Genomic DNA, 23,833 nt, shown 5'->3' with positions numbered 1-23,833 from the left:
TCTGGTTTTCAGTCCTATATTTGTATTTCATAATGCTGATTTCTTTCAAATTGATTTTCTTGTTGGTAGTGAATTGTTCTGGGAGACAAATGACTAACTTGTTTCCAAAAGAAAATTTGTCCACCAGACTCTCGTGCCTTTTCTTGAGATTCAGTACTTCTCCTGCCACCCCCAATCTGCCTCATGTTTTGTCATGTCTGAATAAAATGACTCACATTTCCCTGAGGGAAAAATGATGCTTTCAAAAGAATGCTACATCGGCAATCTGAGAGGCTCGTGATTGTTCCAGGAAAGGGTGGATTTGTTTAGCTAACGTGTTTATGTGTATGTGTGTATGCTATAGTATAGTATATAGTATATTTACTTTCTAGATAGTATGTGTATATATGTATGCACATATACTACAAGCTGTATTTTACATTTATGATCCCCATTGGCATTAGCTGAAGTGACATATCTCTGCCCTTGTCTTTTAATGCTAGGACTGGGTTTCGCTCATAAAATACAAGTCTTTTTAAGACTGCACCTTTCTTCTACCCTTCCCCCAAGCAGGTGGAATGTTCCTAAGAGCTTTAGATGCCTGCTTATGCTTTTAATACACTTTTTAATACATTTGTGTCAGCAGTAATACTGCTTTATTAAATGAAGCTGTTTCAATGTGGGAATGTATTAAGTGCAGCAAGGTTTCTAATCACAGTGAGCTGGCACGGCCGCGCTATCTGTAGCTGGTTACCAGCCACCCTCCCTTTATTAATGGGCTTCCTTTGCCAAGGGATGGGATGCAGCATTTTCAAAAACCCATTAAATGGCACAGCCTTCAGCCATACAGTGTGAATGCAATTTTCATCCTCCGCAACAGGGGACATTCTTCTCAAGACTACGCGTGGGCTCTATCTACCCAGCATCACTCTCTCAGGTGCTCTGCATTTTAGGTCTTGCACTGCATTTGCTCCATTTGGAGTCCATTTGCTCCTCTAGGCTGCCTTCCTTCATCACCCTGGAAGTTGAGACTGCTATGGTACATCGAAATACAGAATCATTAGAAGCTAAGAGAACATGGCAAGAAATAGCTTCTCTTTCCCAGAAAGCATTCAGGGTCCTTCAAGAAACTCCTTGGAACTTTGTTGCTGAGACATTTGTTACCCCATTTACAAGAAACCCCTGCTTCTGGATAGAAGCTGGCTGCCTGTTCAAGTATCCATTCAACTTCCATCTGAGGGAATAACTCACTTGGGCCATCCCTAGAAAGTGCTCATTCAGCCTCTTCCTTGAACAACTTCACTAAAGCAGAATCATCCAGGTGCTGGGGAAGGCCAAGTCCATCACTGGGAGCTCAGCATGTTATCAGCATGCTTCTTTGTTAAGCAGAAACTTCAGAATTTTGCTGAAGCCAGACGCAGGACAGATTCCTGCACAGTTGTGGGTGAATTGTTATTCTACAAGCTGAACAACAGTAACTGCAGGAAGACAACCTCTGAATTACTAACACTGTTGGCTGGTCTCTCCTGGGCTCGTAGTAGAAGATGTCCATCTGTCTAGAATGCCCAGTTTGTTCAAGGAGGGTTCGTTCAACAAACATTTTATTGAGGCTTTTTGTGCCAAGGATGACCTCACTCCAATAGAACCTATGGCTATGACCCAGTATTTTCTCTTTAGTTAAAATGGACATATCATGTTGGAAGACAGCTTGTTTATGTCCTCTGGAAAGTTCTGAGGACTCAGATATACCAGTAAGAGGCCATTTCATTCTTCGTTGCAGCCTTGTCTTCACTCTACGCTTCAACTTCCTTCTTACCCATATTTTCTACCTCTTCTTAATTCTGATATAGGTGGTTATAATTGAAAAAACATATAAAATATATGTGTATATATGAATACATAAATACATATATATAAATATATATATGTATGATAATTTGGAGTCAGAATCTTAATTGTTAGACATAAAGCTATCTTGCACTGGTTATGTTATTGTCAGAAAGTCACTTAACTTATCTTTAAAGTGAGAATAATAATGAGACCCACCTCAGAGCATCACCACAGGGAATACATTTTGAGATGATACACATGATGAAAGGACTTTTAAATATATACAGAACCTTGTGAATGTTAGTGGTTATCTTTTTGCTATAGGAGAGGGCAGTTAGAAAAGAGGACCATTCATCACATTCTGTGGCCTGGGTGTGGCCACCTGATAAATGCGGTGCAGGGAGAGAAGGCCGAAAGTAGATCTTCTAAGAGGAGTTTCAACGAATATGTGATGCATAGATCTGGGTGTCAGCGAATGTACCCAGATTTGTATGTAGGAGAGGATCTAGTGTGAAGGCTAGGCTTACCCTGACCCAGCCAGCCAGTTTCTGGACAGTGAGTTACTGTGTACAATGCAACTCAGTCCTAAGTGAGTCATATGGACCTATCTTCTCCTCCAGCATTCACTCTCTCGGGTGTGTTATTACTCTGCCTTTGGCATTCCATTAAGGATTAGCAATAATTGAACAAGGTCAGTTCCATGAATATAGACATGCTCGCAGTGAAATCCACATCCTAGCAATCATTAACACAGTCAATTACACTGCAATTTGCATTCTAAATTTTATTTGCAACCAGGAGGCAAGACCAGAGTCCCAAGAGGCTCTAATCCTTTTGTGGTAAAACTTAGCATTGTCACATACAATGTTGTGTAGGTTGTACACTGCACAAGGTTAGGGTGCATCAGGCACACCATAGACATCAGAGATTTGTGTACTTACCATTACAGTTTTCCTAAAGTGTATTTTTCTAGGAATCCAACATTTTATAACATGTTTCTAATAGATGGAAGTAAAGTAAGGTGCTGTATGGGCCAGCTAAAAGAATAAATTTCTTTTTTTTTTTTTTTTTTTACTGGTACGCGGGCTTCTCACTGTTCTGGCCTCTCCCGTTTCAGAGCACAGGCTCCACACACGCAGGCTCAGCGGCCATGGCTCACTGGCCCAGCCGCTCCACAGCATGTGGGATCTTCCCAGACCAGGGCACAAACCTCTGTCCCCTGCATCGCCAGGCGGACTCTCAACCACTGCGCCACCAGGGAAGCCCATAAATTTCTTTTGCTTTAAAGAGTTTTACTGCTCTTTTTGTGAGCCTTGTATGTGAGCTCTTCCTACCTTGGACAGAGTGGCAGTCCATTCTTCTTCGAATGAAGTGAGCAAAACTTCCTTGTAAAAATCTTCCAAGGTGAAGCTTCAGGTTATTTCTAGACGTGGGGAGCTTGCAGCTATTCCTAAATAAAAGTAAATTCAGTATCTGCAAAGTCAGTTTAATGTGTTCAACCTGTGTTCACAGAGCCCTATTCTAAGGGAAATAGAAGACAGTGTCCCCGGACATACAACAGTGCAAAGCAGAATGCAGTTCAGGGCTTTATTGAATGTCTGAGTCTGTGAATGACATGGCAGAGTTTGTTACCAAATGCAAGTTCATGTGTCTGATGCACAGTGAGGCCAAACAATACTGAAACGTCAGACTTTGGAGCAGAGAAAGGTTTATTGCAGGGCTATGCAAGGAGAATGGGTGGCTCATGCCCCTAAAACCCCAAACTCTCTGAAGGGTTTCAGCAAAGCATTTTTAAAGGCAAGGTGAGGGAGGGGTGTGGTCGGTTGTTGCAAACCTCTTGGTGTGGGAATCCTTAGTTCTCACAGCTGTCCACATAGGTCAGGTCACAATGTTCCTGTAAACCTCCAACAAGACAAATGTTATTCTCTCTTCTGCAACTTTTTATCTCTGTATGAATGGAAAAGTGTTATACCCTTAAAGGTCAGAGGCTTGAGAATGGGCTCTTCCATATAATTCAGGCTATTGGCAACATTCTTAACTCCAAGCAAAAGCAACAAAGTACAAAGGTATAAGTAAAAGAAACAGATCTAATATGGAATCATATTTGTTCTTTCCTATTACAACTTCACAAATGAGAAGAAGGTGGTGGTGTCTGCACTAGAGGAACTGACACAGGCTTGAGCAGGGAGGGAACTGTCTCACTGAATCATCTGTGGCAAATAGACCATCCCCCAGTTTCCAGACCTCATCTGATCTTAGGAGGGGACCTGAAACTCTTTAACATGTGATTCTACATTTGAGGACTGCTTCCATTGAATAAACTTTAGGGCACATTTTCACAAGCATCACAGCCACAACCTGAAGGGAAAGCAGAGGGACTCCCCATGTTAACCTAACTGGTGAGGCAGTTAGTTGCTGATAGAGCCTGGATTTCTCCACCAGGCAAGAGGACACATGTGAAATTAGGGCTGGCAGGGCCTTGGTGGAAAGGACTCTGCGGTAGCCTCCTCGTTACCTAGGGACAATTAGTGGTAACTGTGAATGTTATTAGCATCATAATTAAGTCTATTGCTGCAGAGCAGGAGAACCCCAGTGAAGGAGGAGAAACATTTTAATGTCTAGTCAGCAGCATTATGAGTGTCAGTGCCAGAACTGAGTGAGATTCAGGTTCTGAAACCCCATCTCTGCCTTTGTGTTGCTCTGGGATGTTCTATAGCAGCTCCAGGTGTGCTTGGCTCACGGCCCAATTAGACCTTCTCGATTCAGGCAAGGTCCCTGAATCCTGATTTCTGTGCCTGGCAGTGTCTAGACACTGGGTAGCACTATACAGATTGGACTGGCCCATTTTGGGGTGCTTTCCAACTCAGACATCATCCCTAACATTGACCTCATTTATTCCACTGCTCACTGAATGTCAGGGTTTTGAGTAGATGCAAGCACAGCACCAGGGAGAGAGACAGACAGAATTGCACTGAGTAATTGTGGCTTGGGACATCTGCAAAACCAAACCTTCTACGGTAATTTGATCTTTCCTGGATCTTGCCTAGCCTCTGGTGATGTACTGAAGCAGGTCACCGGGCCCCTGAGCTGCCTCTTGTAGTGACCCACTCTACACTCCTCTTCACAATGGCCTTCCATCCTCTCCCATGGGCTCCTGTACCAAGCAGGGGCTGCAGTGCAGTCCTAAGTGCCCCATTCTGCCCCTCTACCAGAGGTGCAATGCACTCATCAGGTTCCCTATGGGTCCCTCAGGATATTCCTGAGACATACTGAAACCCAGGAATCTCCTTTGGTACAATTTTGTCTCAAAGAAGATGTATAATATGCTTCTTAAACTTCTTTTCAGCATCATGTGGCAGAAAGAGGGATTAAGCTATGATGTAGAATATGCAGGTTTCAAGCTTCATACCTCAACTAAGTTACTATGTAACAATGGACAAAGGATTTAATTCTTTCTCTTTACTAAAATTTCTCCTGGCTAAATGAGAGAGCTGATAGGAGCATTAAATGAGATAATGGCTGTGCGCCTAGCTTGAAAATTAAAAGGCATGTTTTATAATCTTGGACCACAATATCAACATGTGGCCAATAAGAATAATAATAACAGCTAACTTTTGGGCCCTTACTATGTTCCAGGTACTCTTCACACTTTATCTCTTTTAACCTTCATGGTAACACAATGAACTTCATGCTATTATCATTCTATTATTATCCCACATTATTATAGAGACTTCTAATAATTAAAATTTTTTCCTAGTCTTCCAATTCTGTGACAGAGCCAGTTTTCAAATCGTGGCCCACTTCTGAGCCTGCACTCTTAAGCATTTCTCTATGCTATTTCTCAGTAATGAAATAATTAACACTAATAATAATAATAATAAACTACCTGAAAGATTAATGTTCTGTTAATCTGACAATGAGGGGATATGATGGAGGGTCAGCTATCAGTGTACATTTTGTAGAAATAGTTCTGGAGCCATAGCACTGTTTCTCAAAGACTTTAATATGAATAGATCTCATTTACTGGTGTCTAGGGCTCTGTCTTTGCCTGGAGGCTCTGGAATGGATTGGCTGATATAGTTAGGTCTTTTCTAGTCCTATGATTCCTGGTAAGTGTTTTCACAAAACAGAGGCTACATCTGTTTGTTTCCACTAATTGAAGAAACTTCACTTCTTTGTTTGGTTCTGTTTCAGAATGGGGCTTTTAAAGTAACAGCTATGACCTCACTAACATAAACCAATGGAATAAGTCAAGGAAACCAAGACTCAGAGATAGGCCAGAGGTTGGGAATTGTAATCAGGTTCTCAGAGCACGAATGATAACTCAAGTGTGCAAGACAGCAAAGAGCAGAGCCCACCTACATCACATATGTGATAAGCTCCATTCTCTCTGTTTAGTGGAATCCCAAGGGGTGGGGGAAAAGTCTTAATTGATAATTGGTAATTGAATTATGGATTTAAAGACATACACCTCACTTTTTGGGTTGCACCTTTTCCTGATGTCTACCTGGGCATTTCTTCCAAAATATTTAGGTGAGATTTGTTACCTACCAGGCCCAGTGCAGGTCCTGGGGACCAACTGCTGAAGGGCAGACCCAGTCTCTGCTCTCATGGTGCTGACAGTCTAGTGAGTCAGCCAAGTGCCTGGTGGCACCACAGCCACACTGTTCTAAACATTCGGAGTGTTTGCTTTCTAGGCCTTGCTTGAATTACTCGGCTATATGTTAATTGTTCAAAGCAGGATGCAACATTTGCTTCTCAGTTCACATATAAATACGGCTCTCCACAAATGACACAAGCACCTATAGAGTGAGCAGAAAATTTAAATGCCCATTTGCTAACTTTATTTTCGTGTGTATGCTGCAAGTGTCAGTTCAGGTTTTGCTGGTCAAACACACCTTGTAATGGGCTTTGGTAATTTAACTCCTAGGAATGGCTTGGTTACAGAACCCCATAAAAGTTTATTGACTTCTGCTTGCTGGCTTAGGTTGTAGGATAGAATGTACCTCAGAAATTAGCTTCACTCAGTTTAATAACTTCATTACAGAGCAGTTTGCATGCTCTTAAGCACTTCCTAATATATTTTTAACACCAGTTTGTAACTATCATGAGCTATTTCTGTGTAGTCAGAGAGGCAGGTTGGCTCCTTTAAATGGCCAAGATTTTTTTTAAATGTCCCTGAAACAGGTTTCTCCTCATAGTGTCCAGCTGGTTGAGGACCTTTGCTAGTAATATAGTTAGGGTAACAATTTGAATACTCTAGCCAACTTCAGTGCTATAAAAAGATCACTGTGTTAGTCATTGCTTTTTCTAAGAAAGAATAAGTAGTGATTGCTCATAGCCATTTGAAAATTATATTTATGGTTTACATAAAACCAAAGGTAATAGATGTTGATGAATATTGATAGCCATTTATTAGTATGTATCTATCATCAAATAAACTCAGTTTTCTCCCTATGCCTAATTAGGGTGTTTTAGGAAGAATATTAACCCTTTTGTGATTCCCTAAGACTTGTTGTTACACCTAACTAACAAACTGCACATAATCTGGTGACATCTACTAAGCTAACTACTTGCTCCTCTGTCAGTGCATTGGAACCTTCAACTTCTGAAAAGGTGATTTTTAAAATAAGATGAATAATTTTTCTTTTAATTATAAATACATGGTACTTTTGAAAAATATATGTTAATATGTGAATAGGTACCAAAATGTTAATAGTAGTTCTCTCCAGGTGGTAAGAACATGAATAAATAAATTTTTTAAAATATATTTTTAAATTTTAGAATATATATAATATATACTATATATAAATATATATATATATAATATATACTTTATATTATATATATAAAGAGAGTGATCACATTCTTCAATATTATTTTCACTTATTTTACACTAATTATATAATCAATTTTGAAATATTTTCAATTTTGTATTCTTTCTGAATACAAATTTTATGGGCTGCAGAGCGTTCTGTTCTAAAGATTAACTACTAACCAGTTCCTTATTGTTAGGTATATGGATAGTCTTCGGCTTTTATGATTGTACTAATGCTTGTGTATGTACAATTTTGTGTACCTATTTTCTGTACAAGTTTTGTGGTATTTCCTAACGGGAATGTCTTTAAAATGGAGTTGCTAGATAGAGTGCTTGCCTCTGGTGCTTCTCTTTTCAGCCCTGACCTTGTCTGAGGATTTCTTCTGTGGCTGTGCAGTACAAGGTTGCTGGGATCTACAGTGTAGTCCTTTGGACCTCTCTCTACCTTTGCTTCCACCATTTACACATACTCATCTTGCATTCCATTGCCTTGGGGCTGCTTTATTATTTGTGAGAAAGGGCTCTGGAAGGTTTAGCTAGGTAGAGTTCACTGTGTCTTAATCAACCAGATAGAAATATCAGTGCCATCCCTGCTATCTTGTTGGTAAGTTTATATATTATTCTTACTAATTATCAGCATGTCCTTAGCTCAAGCCCGCAAAAGGTTCTAAAGAACTAAAAATTAGGATCCTCTACGGAATTTTCAAATCCTAACAAAAAGACTGCCTATTCTGTCCACAAAAATACTGACAAATTTTTAAAATAACAAACATAATAATAGCTAACAAAAATTCTAGTGTGCCAGACTTGCATTATATAACCTGACCCTTAAGAAAAGAATTTCCTTAGAAATTAATTTCAGAATACTCTTTTGACTGGGAGTGTGTGTGTGTGTGTGTGTGTGTGTGTGTGTGTGTGTGTGTGTGTGTGTGTGTGCGTGTGTGTGTGTGTGTGTGCATAATTGCTTAATTGGTTTCTTGGTCCCAGGAGAATCTCTTTATTGATTTTCATTTGTTTTCTGTCTCACCTGATAGGGTGGGAATGGTGGCAAGGAGAGTTTAAAATCTACACCTGTTTTGTGCATTAAAAAAACTGAGAACTGGAAAGCTTAGGAGACTCTCATGTGGTGAATTTCATGGTAAGGATTGAGCCTAAACGATCTTCAGTATGCTATCCGCTAGTCACAGTAGACTACATTTAAATCAAGTGAAATTTAAAATTTTGTTCCTTAGTCATTGTAACCACTTCATAAGTGTTTTATAACCACATGTAGTTAATGGCTACCATATTGTTACAGAAATTGCTAAAGAAATGTTGTAGAACATTTCTATTATTGCAGAAAATTCTACTAGACAGCTTTACTTTTTAACCTCCAATCTAATACTGGTTCCACGGTTCCACTGTAGTCTCTATGAAACATTTTTCACAGCCACAGAATCCTTCCAGAGCAACCTGTCTTCTTGTAACTTTGTGTGCAGACCTTCTAAGAGCAATGCATTATTGTATTCCAAAGCCATACCTAGGATTATTAAAGTATATTGTAATGTCACTGTGTTTAAATTACCCACACTGGATGCACAATTACCACCTTAGGTCTTTTAATATACACATCCCTTAATTTTGCATTTTTCTTAAACATATCAATTTGCACTTAACCATAAATAATAGAGTGCTTAGCTCATACATATCAATGAGAATCCCCTTCAGAAGTGAAAAATTGCTTGCTTAATACCAAGGAGTATTTTTGAGAACATCAAATCCCTTGACAGATGCTTGTTGCCGCAAGGATTAATTTTCTTCTGCTTGTAACTAAAAGAACATCAGTTGCATTTCACTATTTAACGACATTGGAGGAGAAAGTTATAGCAAAATGATTTACAAATAGTAGTTGCATTTCTCAGCTTACCTATTTCCATAAATTAGCACAAAAACTTAATCTGGATTTGGATATCAGGCCCAACAGTACCAATGTCTGTATCTTCACCAACCACACAAGAAGATGTTTGCCTTTGTACTAGGTAAACAGGTATCAGAAGTTGTTTCATGCCCTGACATTCACATCTTTTTCCACTTGGTTGTGACTTTACCCATTGGCAACAGAGACATTTGTCTAGAAGTTGTGATTTCAGTGGCTTGAATGGCCACCATTATCTTCATTACTGGTTGGTGCCTGGAATTCCACTGCTAAATAACCCTTCTTCCTATTAAAATGAAAATATCTCTGGAGTAGGGTAATATTATTAATAGAATATGATATTTCAGCTAGGACTTGAAGGTTGTGTATCAATTTTCTAAGTGGAAATTGGGAAGAGAGGACAGGGGTGTGATAAGAGCATTCCAAATCAAAAAAAGGACAGAGGTGTGATAAGAGCATTCCAAATCAAAAAAAAAAAAAAAAAAGCATGGGCAAAGACATAGTAATTTTTCTGGGGGACAGTGATTTTTGTGGAACTTAAGGTATGTAAAGGATAGCACTGAAAATGAAATTAAAGAAATAAGTCAAAGCCAGAATAAGAAGGGCCCTGATTGCATTTATAAGGCTTTTGGCCTTTAGTTTACAAGTAGGAAGGGCATTGCAAGAGTTTTCAGCAGAGGAACAATGTAAAAAAGCTTTGTACATGTGAAAGGTTTCTCCAACAAAAATATGAAGGCTAGATGGGAAAAGAGTGGTACCTGAGGAAGGGATACCAGGTAGATGTTTGTTGGTAAAACCAAAGTAAAAGATTTCAAATGTCAGAACAAGATGGTGGCAGTGGCATTGGAAATGAAAAAGTGCACAGGGATTCAGGAGACATTTGGAAATTATCCAACCTTCCCTTCTTCAGCTATTTTAATATAAATGATTCAGAGTCCAGTCCCTGAGACCTTTCCAAACTTGCATGTAGAGCACCCTTCTCTTATGCTTAGACTTAACTGCTGCTCCCACCTCCCTAATTTAGCCCAGTAAGTACAGTATTCTCTGTTGATCCCTACCTTTTCTCCTGCCTGTGCTCCATCTCCTCAGCTAATATTTAAGCTTCTAGAAGTCAGAAACCTTGGATACCTTCCTTTATCATCCTCTACAGACAAAGAAACAATTGAGATGAAAGGAGTCTGAGTTAGTGTTTACCGAATCTGAAAATCACCTGGAGATTTTGAGAAATAAAGGCTCTTTGATCCCAGCTATGGAGCTTCAGATTAACTAGGTCTAGGATGGGATCTAGATATTTGTTTTTTATTTATTTATTTATTTATTTATTTATTTATTTATTTATTTACTTTCAGATGATTCTGATGGCCAGCTTGTTCTGTTAAACTATGGGCAGGGTTTCTAATTCTGACCTTAATCTTGTCTGACTCTGTGGTATCAGTCAAGTCACTTAACTTTCATGGTCTCAAATTTCCTCATTTGAGAAATTACAGTATTGAAGTAGATGATGCTAAGGTTGGTTGCATCCATCAGTCACGGAGTTTACCTAGATGAGGTTACTTCCTGGGTCATAACTAATTCCTCATCCTGGGAGTAGAGTGTGTATTACTTTTCCCCGACTGTATTACCTTGCAGTCCTTCATACCAGTGGTCCCTGTCACACTCCATGGAGAGGTCCTCTTGCCTGGGGATTCTCCCTGTGGGCTGCGTGGGCACACAACCGGAGAAAACTAATGGCTGGTGCCATCGCCCACAGGCAAGCGTGGTCGAGAGGCCTCTGTGGAGCACAGATGGTGGTAGGTGGCTGAAGGTGTGTGGGGGGCTCTCTTCAGAAGCCTGTGGGCCAGCATCAGCTGTGCCCATGCCTCTTGCCAGCTTTTCGCCTACGGATCTTCCTTGGTTCCTGAGCCACGCCTCAGGTGTGCTATAAGCTTGGTGATTCATTAGAAAATTTTGCTGTGCCCTCTTCCTTGATGGGGAGCTAGTAGGAATTTTCCTATGCTAGCTTGACAGCCAGCTCCCTCTTACTTAACCACTATGGATAAAGAGTCATTAAGGCTCAGTATTTAAAAAAATAATTTTTCTCTGTTTTGCCTTCTTGACTGTACTTCATGGGAAGAAGCTGTTTGTGGAGCCATTAGTGCTGAACTGGGCTGCATCCTTTCCCCCCACATCTTCACTCCCCACCCCCATCTTCCCACAAGTTCTCGGAGGATGTACAATGCAGGGAGGGGGAGACATTTAATAAATATATTAAACTCTCTGAATAGCATTCCCAGAATTGGGTAGGTGTAGCAGGGTGGAGAGTAGAAGGAGGGATGAAAAACTAAAAGAAAGGACTGAGAAGGAGAATCGAGAACAAAGACTGTCTTATGCTGACAAAAAGCAAAATGTTGGGCCCAATACATGACACACTTCCTAACTGGTAGCCTAGTTGGATTTTGCCTGGCATCTGAGGCTATAAGGCTGAGGCAGGCAGACAATGCCCCTGCCCTCATGTGGCTTGGGGTTGAGTAGGGAAACAGATTGCATCAAATTGCCACCCAAATGCATCATTATCAATGACAGTATGTGCTAAGAAGGAGGGTACTAGCTGTTATGAAAGCATAAAACAGGGTGCTCTGGGCTAGTCTGGGGAGTATAGAAAAGCTTTCCTGGGGAAGGTACATTTGGGGAGATACTTGAAGGATGAGTAGATACACACTAGACTTGAGGGCCAAGGTGGGAGTTGAAGTATTCCCAGAGGAGTGAACAGGAGACTGAGTAAGTGGATTTTTCAGCCAGAGTCAAAGAGAATAGGAGGGAGGGCAAGATTGCTTGATTCTTTGCTTCCTTTCATATAAATTTCAGAAGGAATTTACTGAAGGGGACTCTCTTAATACTTCTCTTCAAACCCAGGTAAATGTGGACTTGAGTTTATGCTTTGAAGTGGCGGCAGTCTGCTCTGGAAAACGGGCAGTAAGCCAGTTTCTGTGCAAAAGTTGTAAGCCCACAGAGCCCAGCTCTTACTTTTCTGGAAAATTCTACCACACTGTGAGTTGGAGTGGCAGCTGCTGCCCTGAAGATTGTGCCCATGCCAGACAGTTTTACTTATATCCCTGGACCCCAAATACAAGCAAGCACGGACTGGCACAATTTTAAAGCAAAATTACAACCCAATAATGGAAAGTGGATGGATGGGTGTAGAATGCTATCGATTCTAAAGAGATCTCTGCTTCTTTTTGTAGTGCTTTAAACTTTGCAAACCTTTTCTACATCTAGTTTATTTTCATTTGATAGCTACACACCATCTCCCTTTTACAGGAGACAGAACCATGTTATGGAGAAATTAAATGACTTATCAAAGTTCACAGACCATATTCTTCACAGTTTTCCTCATTGATTCTTATTCAGGACTAACCCTCTAGGATCAAAACCTTCCATTTCGAAAGAAATGGTAAGAAAAGTGAAATCAGAAAATCCAGAAAGACAAATCTAAGACAAGGTTTAGTATAATTTCTTACATGTTCTCTACCATCTCAATGCCTATATAATGAAAATTTATATTCTCAAGAATAATCCCATGCTGCCTTGTAAATCATTGAAGAAAGATTTAATTTAATTCAGGCCCATTAAGTGTATTTTATTGGACTCTGAATCACTGGTATGGGATACTTATGACAACTCTTAGGAGGCTAGAATATCACAATAAAAAGAAAAAAAATCAGTTTTTCAGCTTTTTTATATAAACTGTTGATCACTATACTAGTCCAATGCCAGAAACTGATAAACACACCCAGAAGCAGTCCAGATGTTGGAAATGCCAGGGGCTCCTTGACTAGTCTGCAATCCCTTACTGAAAATTATGACTTTTCTAGACCATCTTTAAAGTAACAAAGTGCACACAAATGAGAGATCTATGTATTTCCATGGAGCAGTGAGAGAAATAGCTGTCTCCTAAAGACAGCAAGCAAGTTTTCATGACTGTAACGTACAATAAAGTCTTAAGAGACTGTATCATCCCTTTTGCTGTTGGAACTTGAATTTTATATTAAAAGAATACCTGAGTTTTACAAAATTGATAAACCTTTAGCTAGACTCATCAAGAAAAAGAGGGAGAGGACTCAAATCAATAAAATTAGAAATGAAAAAGGAGAAGTTACAATGGACACCACAGAAATACAAAGCATCCTAAGAGACTACTACAAGCAACTTTATGACAATAAAATGGACAACCTGGAAGAAATGGACAAATTCTTAGAAAGGTATAACCTTCTAAGACTGAACCAGAAGGAGATAGAAAACATAAAGAGACCAATCACAAGTAATGAAATTGAAACTGTGATTAAAAATCTTCCAACAAACAAAAGTCCAGGACCAGATGGCTTCACAGGTGAATTCTATCAAACATTTAGAGAAGAGCTAATACCCATCCTTCTCAAACTCTTCCAAAAAGTTGCAGAGGAAAGACACTCCCAAACTCATTCTAGGAGGCCACAATCACCCTGATACCAAAACCAGACAGAGATACTACAGAAAAAGAAACTTACAGACCAATATCACTGATGAATATGGATGCAAAAGTCCTCAACAAAATACTAGCAAACAGAATCCAACAACACATTAAAAGGATCATACATCGAGATCACAGGGAAGATAGCGGAAGAGTAAGACGCGGAGATCACCTTCCTCCCCACAGATACATCAGAAATACATCTACACGTGGAACTCCTACAGAACACCTACTGAACGCTGGCAGAAGACCTCAGACCTCCCAAAAGTGCGTGAGGAGAGGGGATTAAGAGCGCTGCTTAAAGGAGTTCCAGAGATGGGCGCCAGCCGCGGCTAACAGCACGGACCCCAGAGACAGGCAGGAGACGCTAAGGCTGCTGCTGCCGCCAGCAAGAAGCCTGTGTGCGAGCACAGGTCACTATCCACACCTCCCTTCCGGGGAGCCTGAGCAGCCTGCCACTGCCAGGGTCCCGGGATCCAGGGACAACTTCCCCGGGAGAACACACGGCGCACCTCAGGCTGGTGCAACGTCGCGCTGGCCTCTGCCACTGTAGGCTCGCCCTGCATCGTGCCCCTCCCTCCCCCTGGCCTGAGTGAGCCAGAGACCCTGAATCAGCGGCTCCTTTAATCCCATCCAGTATGAGCGAAGAAAAAACGCCCTCCGGCGACCTACACGCAGAGGCACGGCCAAATCCAAAGCGGAGACCTGGGAGCTGTGCGAACAAAGAAGAGAAAGGGAAATCTCTCCCAGCAGCCTCAGGAGCAGCGGATTAAATCTCCACAATCCACCGGATGTACCCTGCATCTGTGGAATACCTGAATAGACAACGAATCATCCCAAATTGAGGAGGGGGACTTTGAGAGCAAGATTTATTATTTTTTCCCCTTTTCCTCTTTTTGTGAGTGTGTATGTGTATGCTTCTGTGTGAGATTTTGTCTGTATAGCTTTGCTTTCACCATTTGTTCTAGGGTTCTATCAGTCCGTTTTTGTTTGTTTGTTTTTTTACTTTAAAAAAAAAATTTCTTAATAATCATTTTTTATTTTAATAACTTTATTTTACTTTATCCCCTTTCTTTATTCCTTCCTTCCTTCCTTTCTCTCTTTCTTTCTTTCTTTCTATTTTTTCTTTCTTTTATTCTGAGCCATGAAGATGAAAGTCTCTTGGTGCTCCAGCAAGGCATCAGGGCTGTGCCTCAGAAGTGAGAGAGCCAACTTCAGGACACTGGTCCACAAGAGATCTCCCAGCTCCACATAATATCAAATGGTGAAAATCTCCCAGAGATCTCCATCTCAACACCAACACCCAGCTTTACTCAACGATCAGCAAGCTACAGTGCTGGACACCCTATGTCAAACAACTAACAAGACAGGAACACAACCCCACCCATTATCAGAGAGGCTGCCTAAAATCATAATAAGTCCACAGAAACCCCAAAACACACCACAAGATGTGGAACTGCCCACCAGAAAGACAAGATCCAGCCTCATCCACCAGAACACAGGCACTAGTCACCTCCATCAGGAAGCCTACACAACCCATTGAACCAACTTTAGCCACTGGGAACAGACACCAAAAACAACGGGAACTACGAACCTGCAGCCTGCAAAAAGGAGACCCCAAACACAGTAAGATAAGCAAAATGAGAAGACAGAAAAGCACACAGCAGATGAAGGAGCAAGATGAAAACCCACCAGACCTAACAAATGAAGAGGAAATAGGCAGTCTACCTGAAAAAGAATTCAGAATAATGCTAGTAAAGATGATCCAAAGTCTTGGAAATAGAATAGAGAAAATGCAAGAAACATTTAACAAGGACCTAGAAGAACTAAAGATGAAACAAGCAATGATGAACAGCACAAAAAATGACACTAAAAATACTCTAGATGGGATCAATAGCAGAATAACTGAGGCAGAGGAACAGATAAGTGACCTGGAAGATAAAATAGTGGAAATAACTACTGCAGAACAGGATAAAGAAAAAAGAATGAAAAGAACTGAGGACAGTCTCAGAGACATCTGGGACAACATTAAAAGCAACAACATTCAGATTATATGGGTTCCAGAAGAAGAAGAGAAAAAGAAAGGGACTGAGAAAATATTTGAAGAGATTATAGTTGAAAACTTCCCTAATATGGGAAAGGAAATAGTTAATCAAGTCCAGGAAGCACAGAGAGTCACATACAGGATAAATCTAAGGAGAAACACGCCAAGACACATATTAATCAAACTGTCAAAAATTAAATACGAAGAAAACATATTAAAAGCAGCAAGGGAAAAACAACAAATAACACACAAGGGAATCCCCATAAGGTTAACAGCTGATCTTTCAGCAGAAACTCTGCAAACCAGAGGGGACTGGCAGGACATATATAAAGTGTTGATGGAGTAAAACCTACAACCAAGATTACCCTACCCAGCCAGGATCTCACTCAGATTTGATGGAGAAATTAAAACCTTTACAGACAAGCAAAACCTGAGAGAGTTCAGCACTACCAAACCAGGTTTACAACAAATGCTAAAGGATCTTCTCTAGACAAAAACATAAGAGAAGGAAAAGACCTACAATAACAAACCCAAAACAATTAAGAAAATAGGAATAGGAACATACATATGGATAATTACCTTAAATGTAAATGGATTAAATGCTCCCACCAAAAGACACAGACAGGCTGAATGGATACAAACACAAGACCCATATGTATGCTGTCTACAAGAGACCCACTTCAGACCCAGGGACACATACAGACTGAAAGTGAGGGGATGGAAAAAGATATTCCATGCAAATGGAAACCAAAAGAAAGCTGGAGTAGCAATTCTCCTATCAGACAAAATAGACTTTAAAATAAAGACTATTAGAAGAGACAAAGAAGAACACTACATACTGATCAAGGGATTGATCCAAGAAGAAGATATAACAATTGTAAATATTTATGCACCCAACATAGGAGCACCTCAATATATAAGGCAAATACTAACAGCCATAAAAGGGGAAATCAACAGTAACACATTCATAGTAGGGGACTTTAACACCCCACTTTCACCAATGGACAGATCATCCAAAATGAAAATAAATAAGGAAACACAAGCTTTAAATGATACATTAAATAAGATGGGCTTAATTGGTATTTATAGGACATTCCATCCAAAAATAACAGAATATACATTTTTCTCAAGTGCTCATGGAACATTCTCCAGGATAGATCATATCTTGGGTCACAAATCAAGCCTTAAGAAAATTGAAATCATATCAAGCATCTTTTCTGACCACAACGCTATGAGACTAGATATCAATTACAGGAAAAGATCTGTAAAAAATACAAACACATGGAGGCTAAACAATACACTACTTAATAACGAAGTAATCACTGAAGAAATCAAAGAGGAAATCAAAAAATACCTAAAAACAAATGACAATGGAGACACGACGACCCAAAACCTATGGGATGCAGCAAAAGCAGTTCTAAGAGGGAAGTTTATAGCAATACAATCCTACCTTAAGAAACAGGAAACACCTCGAATAAACAACCTAAACTCCCACCCAAAGCAATTAGAGAAAGAAGAACAAAAAAACCCCAAAGTTAGCAGAAGGAAAGAAATCATAAAGATCAGACCCGAAATAAATGAAAAAGAAATGAAGGAAACGATAGCAAACATAAATAAAACTAAAAGTTGGTTCTTTGAGAAGATAAACAAAATTGGTAAACCATTAGCCAGACTCATCAGGAAAAAAAGGGAGAAGACTCAAATCAATAGAATTAGAAATGAAAAAGGAAAAGCAACAACTGACACTGCAGAAATACAAAAGATCATGAGAGATAATGACAAGCAACTCTATGCCAATAAGATGGACAAACTGGAAGAAATGGACAAATTCTTAGAAATGCACAACTGCCAAGACTGAATCAGGAAGAAATAGAAAATATGAGCAGACCAATCACAAGCACTGAAATTAAAACTGTGATTAAAAATCTTCCAACAAACAAAAGCTCAGGACCAGATGGCTTCACAGGCGAATTCTATCAAACATTTAGAGAAGAGCTAACACCTATCCTTCTCAAACTCTTCCAAAGTATAGCAGAGAGAGGAACACTCCCAAACTCATTCTATGAGGCCACCATCACCCTGATACCAAAACCAGACAAGGATGTCACAAAGAAAGAAAACTACAGGCTAATATCACTGATGAAGATACATGCAAAATTCCTCAACAAAATACTAGCAAACAGAATCCAACAGCACATTAAAAGGGTCATACACCATGATCAAGTGGGGTTTATTCCAGGAATGCAAGGATTCTTTAATATATGCAAATCAATCAATGTGATACACCATAATAACAAATTGAAGGATAAAAACTATATGATCATCTCAATAGATTCAGAGAAAGCTTTTGACAAAATTCAACACCCATTTATGATAAAAACCCTGCAGAAAGTAGGCATAGAGGGAACTTTCCTCAAAATAATAAAGGCCATATATGACAAACCCACAGCCAACATCATCCTCAATGGTGAAAAACTGAAAGCATTTCCACTAAGATCAGGAACAAGACAAGACTGCCCACTCTCACCACTCTTATTCAGCATAGTTTTGGAAGTTTTAGCCACAGCAATCAGAGAAGAAAAGGAAATAAAAGGAATCCAAATCGGAAAAGAAGTAAAGCTGTCACTGTTTGCAGATGACATGATACTATACATAGAGGATCCTAAAGATGCTACCAGAAAACTACTAGAGCTAATCAATGAATTTGGTAAAGTAGCAGGATACAAAATTAATGCACAGAAATCTCTGGCATTCCTATACACTAATGATGAAAAATCTGAAAGAAAACACTCCCATTTACCATTCCAACAAAAAGAAAAAATATATCTAGGAAAAAACCTACCTAAGGAGACAAAAGACCTGTATGCAGAAAATTATAAGACACTGATGAAAGAAATTAAAGATGATACAAACAGATGGTGAGATATACCATGTTCTTGGATTGGAAGAATCAACACTGAAAATGACTCTACTACCCAAAGCAATCTACAGATTCAATGCAATCCCTATCAAACTACCACTGGCATTTTTCACAGAACTAGAACAAAAAGTTTCACAATTTGTATGGAAGCACAAAAGACCCTGAATAGGGCTTCCCTGGTGGCGCAGTGGTTGGGAGTCCACCTGCCGATGCAGGGGACGCAGGTTTGTGCCCTGGTCCGGGAGGATCCCACATGCCATGGAGTGGCTGGGAACGTGGGCTGTGGCTGCTGCGCCTGTGTTTCTGGAGCCTGTGCTCTGCAATGGGAAGGGCCACAGCGGTGAGAGCCCCATGTACCGCAAAAATATAAAAGACCCCAAATAGCCAAATCAATCTTGAGAACGAAAAACAGAGCTGGAGGAATCAGGATCCCTGACTTCAGACTATACTACAAAGCTACAGTAATCAAGATAGAATGATACTGGCACAAAAACAGAAATATAGATCAGTGGAACAGGATAGAAAGCCCAGAGATATACCCACACACATATGGCCACCTTATCTTTGATAAAGGAGGCAGGAATGTACAGTGGAGAAATGACAGCCTCTTCAATTATTGGTGCTGGGAAAACTGGACAGGTTCTTGTAAAAGTATGAGATTAGAACACTCCCTAACACTATACACAAAAATAAGCTCAAAATGGATTAAACACCTAAATGTAAGGCCAGAAACTATGAAACTCTTAGAGAAAAACATAGGCAGAACACTCTATGACATAAATCACAGGAAGATCCTTTTTGACCCACTTCCTAGAGAAATGGAAAGAAAAACAAAAATAAACAAATGTGACCTAATGAAACTTCAAAGCTTTTGTACAGCAAAGAAAACCATAAATAAGACCAAAAGACAACCCTCAAAATGGGTGAAAATATTTGCAAATGAAGCAACTGACAAAGGATAAATCTCCAAAATTTACAAGCAACTCATGCAGCTCAATAACAAAAAAAGAAACAAAGAACCCAATCCAAAATGGGCAGAAGACCTAAATAGCAATTTCTCCAAAGAAGATATGCAGGTTGCCAACAAACACATGAAAGAATGCTCAACATCATTAATCATTAGAGAAATGCAAATGAAAACTACAATGGGATATCATCTCACACCAGTCAGAATGGCCATCATCAAAAAATCTAGAAACAATAAATGCTGGAGAGGGTGTGGAGAAAAGGGAAGACTCTTGCACTGTTGGTGGGAATATGAATTGTTACAGCCACTATGGAGAACAATATGGAGGTTCCTTAAAAAGTACAAATAGAACTACCATATGACCCAGCAATTCCACTACTGGGCATATATACCCTGAGAAAACCATAATCCAAAAAGGGTCATGTACCAAAATGTTCATTGCAGCTCTATTTACAATAGCCAGGAGATGGAAACAACCTAAGTGTCCATCATCAGATGAATGGATGTGGCACATATATACAATGGAATATTACTCAGCCATAAAAAGAAATGAAATTGAGTTATTTGTAGTGAGGTGGATGGACCTAGAGTCTGTCATACAGAGTAAAGTAAGTCAGAAAGAGAAAGACAAATACCATATGCTAACACATATATATGGAATCTAAGAAAAAAAAATGTCATGAAGAACCTAGTGGTAAGACAGGAATAAAGACATAGACCTACTAGAGAATGGACTTGAGGATATGGGGAGGGTGAAGGGTAAGCTGTGACAAAGTGAGAGAATGGCATGGACATATATACACTACCAAACGTAAGACAGATAGCTATTGGGAAGCAGCTGCACAGCACAGGGAGATCAGCTCAGTGGTTTGTTACCACCTAGAGGGGTGGGAGAGGGAGGCTGGAAGGGAGGGAGATGCAAGAGGGAAGAGATATGGGAACATATGTATATGTATAACTGATTCACTTTGTTATGAAGCAGAAACTAACACACCATTGTAAAGCAATTATACTCCAATAAAGATGTTAAAAAAACAAAAAAGAATCATACACCATGTTCAAGTGGGATTTATCCCAGGAATGCAAGGATTCTTCAATATATGCAAATCAATCAATGTGATACACCATATTCACAAATTGAAGAATAAAAACCATATGATCACAGCAAAGGAAAGCATAAACAAGATGAAAAGACAACCCTCAGGAGAAAATATTTGCAAATGAAGCAACTGACAAAGTATTAATATCCAAAATTTATAAACAACTCATGCAGCTCAATATCAAAAAAACAAACAACCCAATCCAAAAATGGGCAGAAGACCTAATAAACGTTTCTCCAAAGAAGAGTTACAGATTGCCAACAAACACATGAAAGGATGCTCAACATCATTAATCATTAGAGAAATGCAAATCAAAACTACAATGAGGTATCACCTCACAACAGTCAGAATGGCCATCACCAAACAATCCACAAACAATAAATGCTGGAGAGGGTGTGGTGAAAAGGGAACCCTCTTGCACTGTTGGTGGGAATGTCAATTGATACAGCCACTATGGAGAACAATTTGGAGGTTCCTTAAAAAGTACAAATAGAACCATATGACCCAGCAATCCCACTACTGGGCATATACCCTGAGAAAGCCATAATTCAAAAAGAGTCATGTACCTCAATGTTCATTGCAGCACTCTTTGCAATAGCCAGGATAGGGAAGCAACCTAAGTGTCCATCAACAGATGAATGGATGAAGAAGATGTGGCACACATATACAATGGAATAGTACTGCAAGTTTCTTGAGCACTATATTTTTCAGCCCAGATAATTGCAGCCTTCAACAACTCGATATAGCCTACGAGGTAAACAGGTTTTCAGAGGGAAGCTTCCTTAAGAAAATATAATTTACAGAAAATCGAACAAAGTATGGAGGACATAACAACAGTTGCTTCTGCTTACCAAAGGACTTAATAATTAAATGCCAGCTACCCTGGTATATTTAGATGATTGTTTATGAGAATTGGAGGGAATGGGTAAATGGAGGGAAAAGAAATGCGCTTGCAAGCTATTGCCAAGGAAATTTATATTTGAAAGTATAAAATCCCCTCCCCCAACAAATACAAGCTCATAATTACATGGAAGTTCTCAACCCAGTCTTTCATGTAATGTGAGGTGCCCCTCTAGTAGACATGGAATATTTTGTTGTCAGTAGAATGACATAGGTTTCAATATGATGAGAAATCATTAATCTAGGAAAATGAGTTTATATCTAACAGCAAGAAAGGGAGCCTCTCTATTCCCCCTTTATCCATGTAAGATTGAGAATATCTTTGTAGAGTATGCAGTGGTGACAGTAGTGATGGGATGTGTGTATGTTTACACTGAGACTAGGAAATGTCCTCAGTTTGTTAGATCCAATTATATAAAGTAGTGATGAGAAGAAGGGTCTTCTGTTCACAGATAAGACAATGAGCAAGTTTCTTTATCCTCAAAATGTCACTTTCCTTTTTCATAAAATGGAGATATGAGAAATAATCACTTCAGAGGGTTGTCTTGAGTGGTAAGTAACACAGGGGTATACAGTAAACACTAAATAAATATCTTTGAGAAAATCCCATCTAAGGATTAGTTTAAAATGGAATGGTTTAAAGCCTTGGAGGGTCTCATCTGGCAAATGTTTGATATCAGACTGATCTATAAGAGAATTGTTTTGGGACTGGTCTCTGCTTTGTAAATGGAAGGCTACCCCTTTTAGATTGGATTCCACTGTAATATGAATCACAGAGGACCACTGGAGAAAAGACTTTTTGAATAGCATCGGTTACATCTTATCAGCAAGTAACATGTTGATGTATAATTACTTATCATTACCGCAATACATCATTTCAGAAAGTATTTCCCAACTGCTTCTTTTCCCCTTATAAATGTATTATTCATATCTATATAAATAACAGTTCACTGAATTCATTTAAAGAAATCCATTGATTCTAGTAAGTTATTAGACACATGTAACTGTCACTCAGGCAATAATCTTGAAATGCCCCACTCAGGATTTCTGGAAACTAACTCCAGGGATGAAGGATGAACAAAAATACCATTCCATCTGTTAGCCAAACTGACTGCACCAAATAATTTGGAACTTAATTACAGAGTTGGTTACATTTTCAAAATGTGATTTACAAAGGCTGGAAGTTTTATTTAAATCTCTTCATGCTTATTTCCTTTAAGGACATCAGTGGTGGTTACAAATTGCAGTTTTAGAACCATTGGCTGTTAAGGACCCAAGGGTTGGGATCCAAGGTTAGAATTAGGGTAAAGCAGGAAATGGGAAAAACTGTGGGCTCCCTCTGCTCTCCACCTTTTCTCTGCCCTTTCTTCCATCATGAACTAGCTGTGAACAACTCCACATGTTTTCACTTGCAAATAGACTGTCACATAGAATCTCAGACACCCAGTTAAATTTGAATTCAGGTGAACAAAAGTTGTTTCTTAGTATAAGTATGTCCCATGCAATACTTGAGACATACTTACACTAAAAATAATTTATTGTTTATCAGAAACTCAAATTTAACTGGATGTTCTGTGTTTATATTTACTAAATCTGGCAACTCAACCTACAAGACAACTGTTCTGTCAAGATATTTGTTTGAAAAATAGTATCATAGTTACTCTTTCTAAAGGCATAGTTATTTTAATTGAGAAATCCTAGAGACCAAACTCTTCAAGATCTCCAAAAATGAACCTCTTTTGGTGCTACTTTAGGTACATTTGAAAGATGGTTAGAGAGATGTTTCATTTGGGAAAGCCTTTCTGTAGTACTTAAGTTTAGAACATAGAGGTGGCATTGATTCCTTGCACTCACAAGCCTGGTGGAGGGAAAGA

Source organism: Lipotes vexillifer, unplaced genomic scaffold (assembly GCF_000442215.2).
Source record: "Lipotes vexillifer unplaced genomic scaffold, Lipotes_vexillifer_v1.1 scaffold1324, whole genome shotgun sequence".
In the NCBI taxonomy this organism is placed as follows: domain Eukaryota; kingdom Metazoa; phylum Chordata; class Mammalia; order Artiodactyla; family Lipotidae; genus Lipotes; species Lipotes vexillifer.
Note: the sequence above shows the minus strand (reverse complement) of the source record.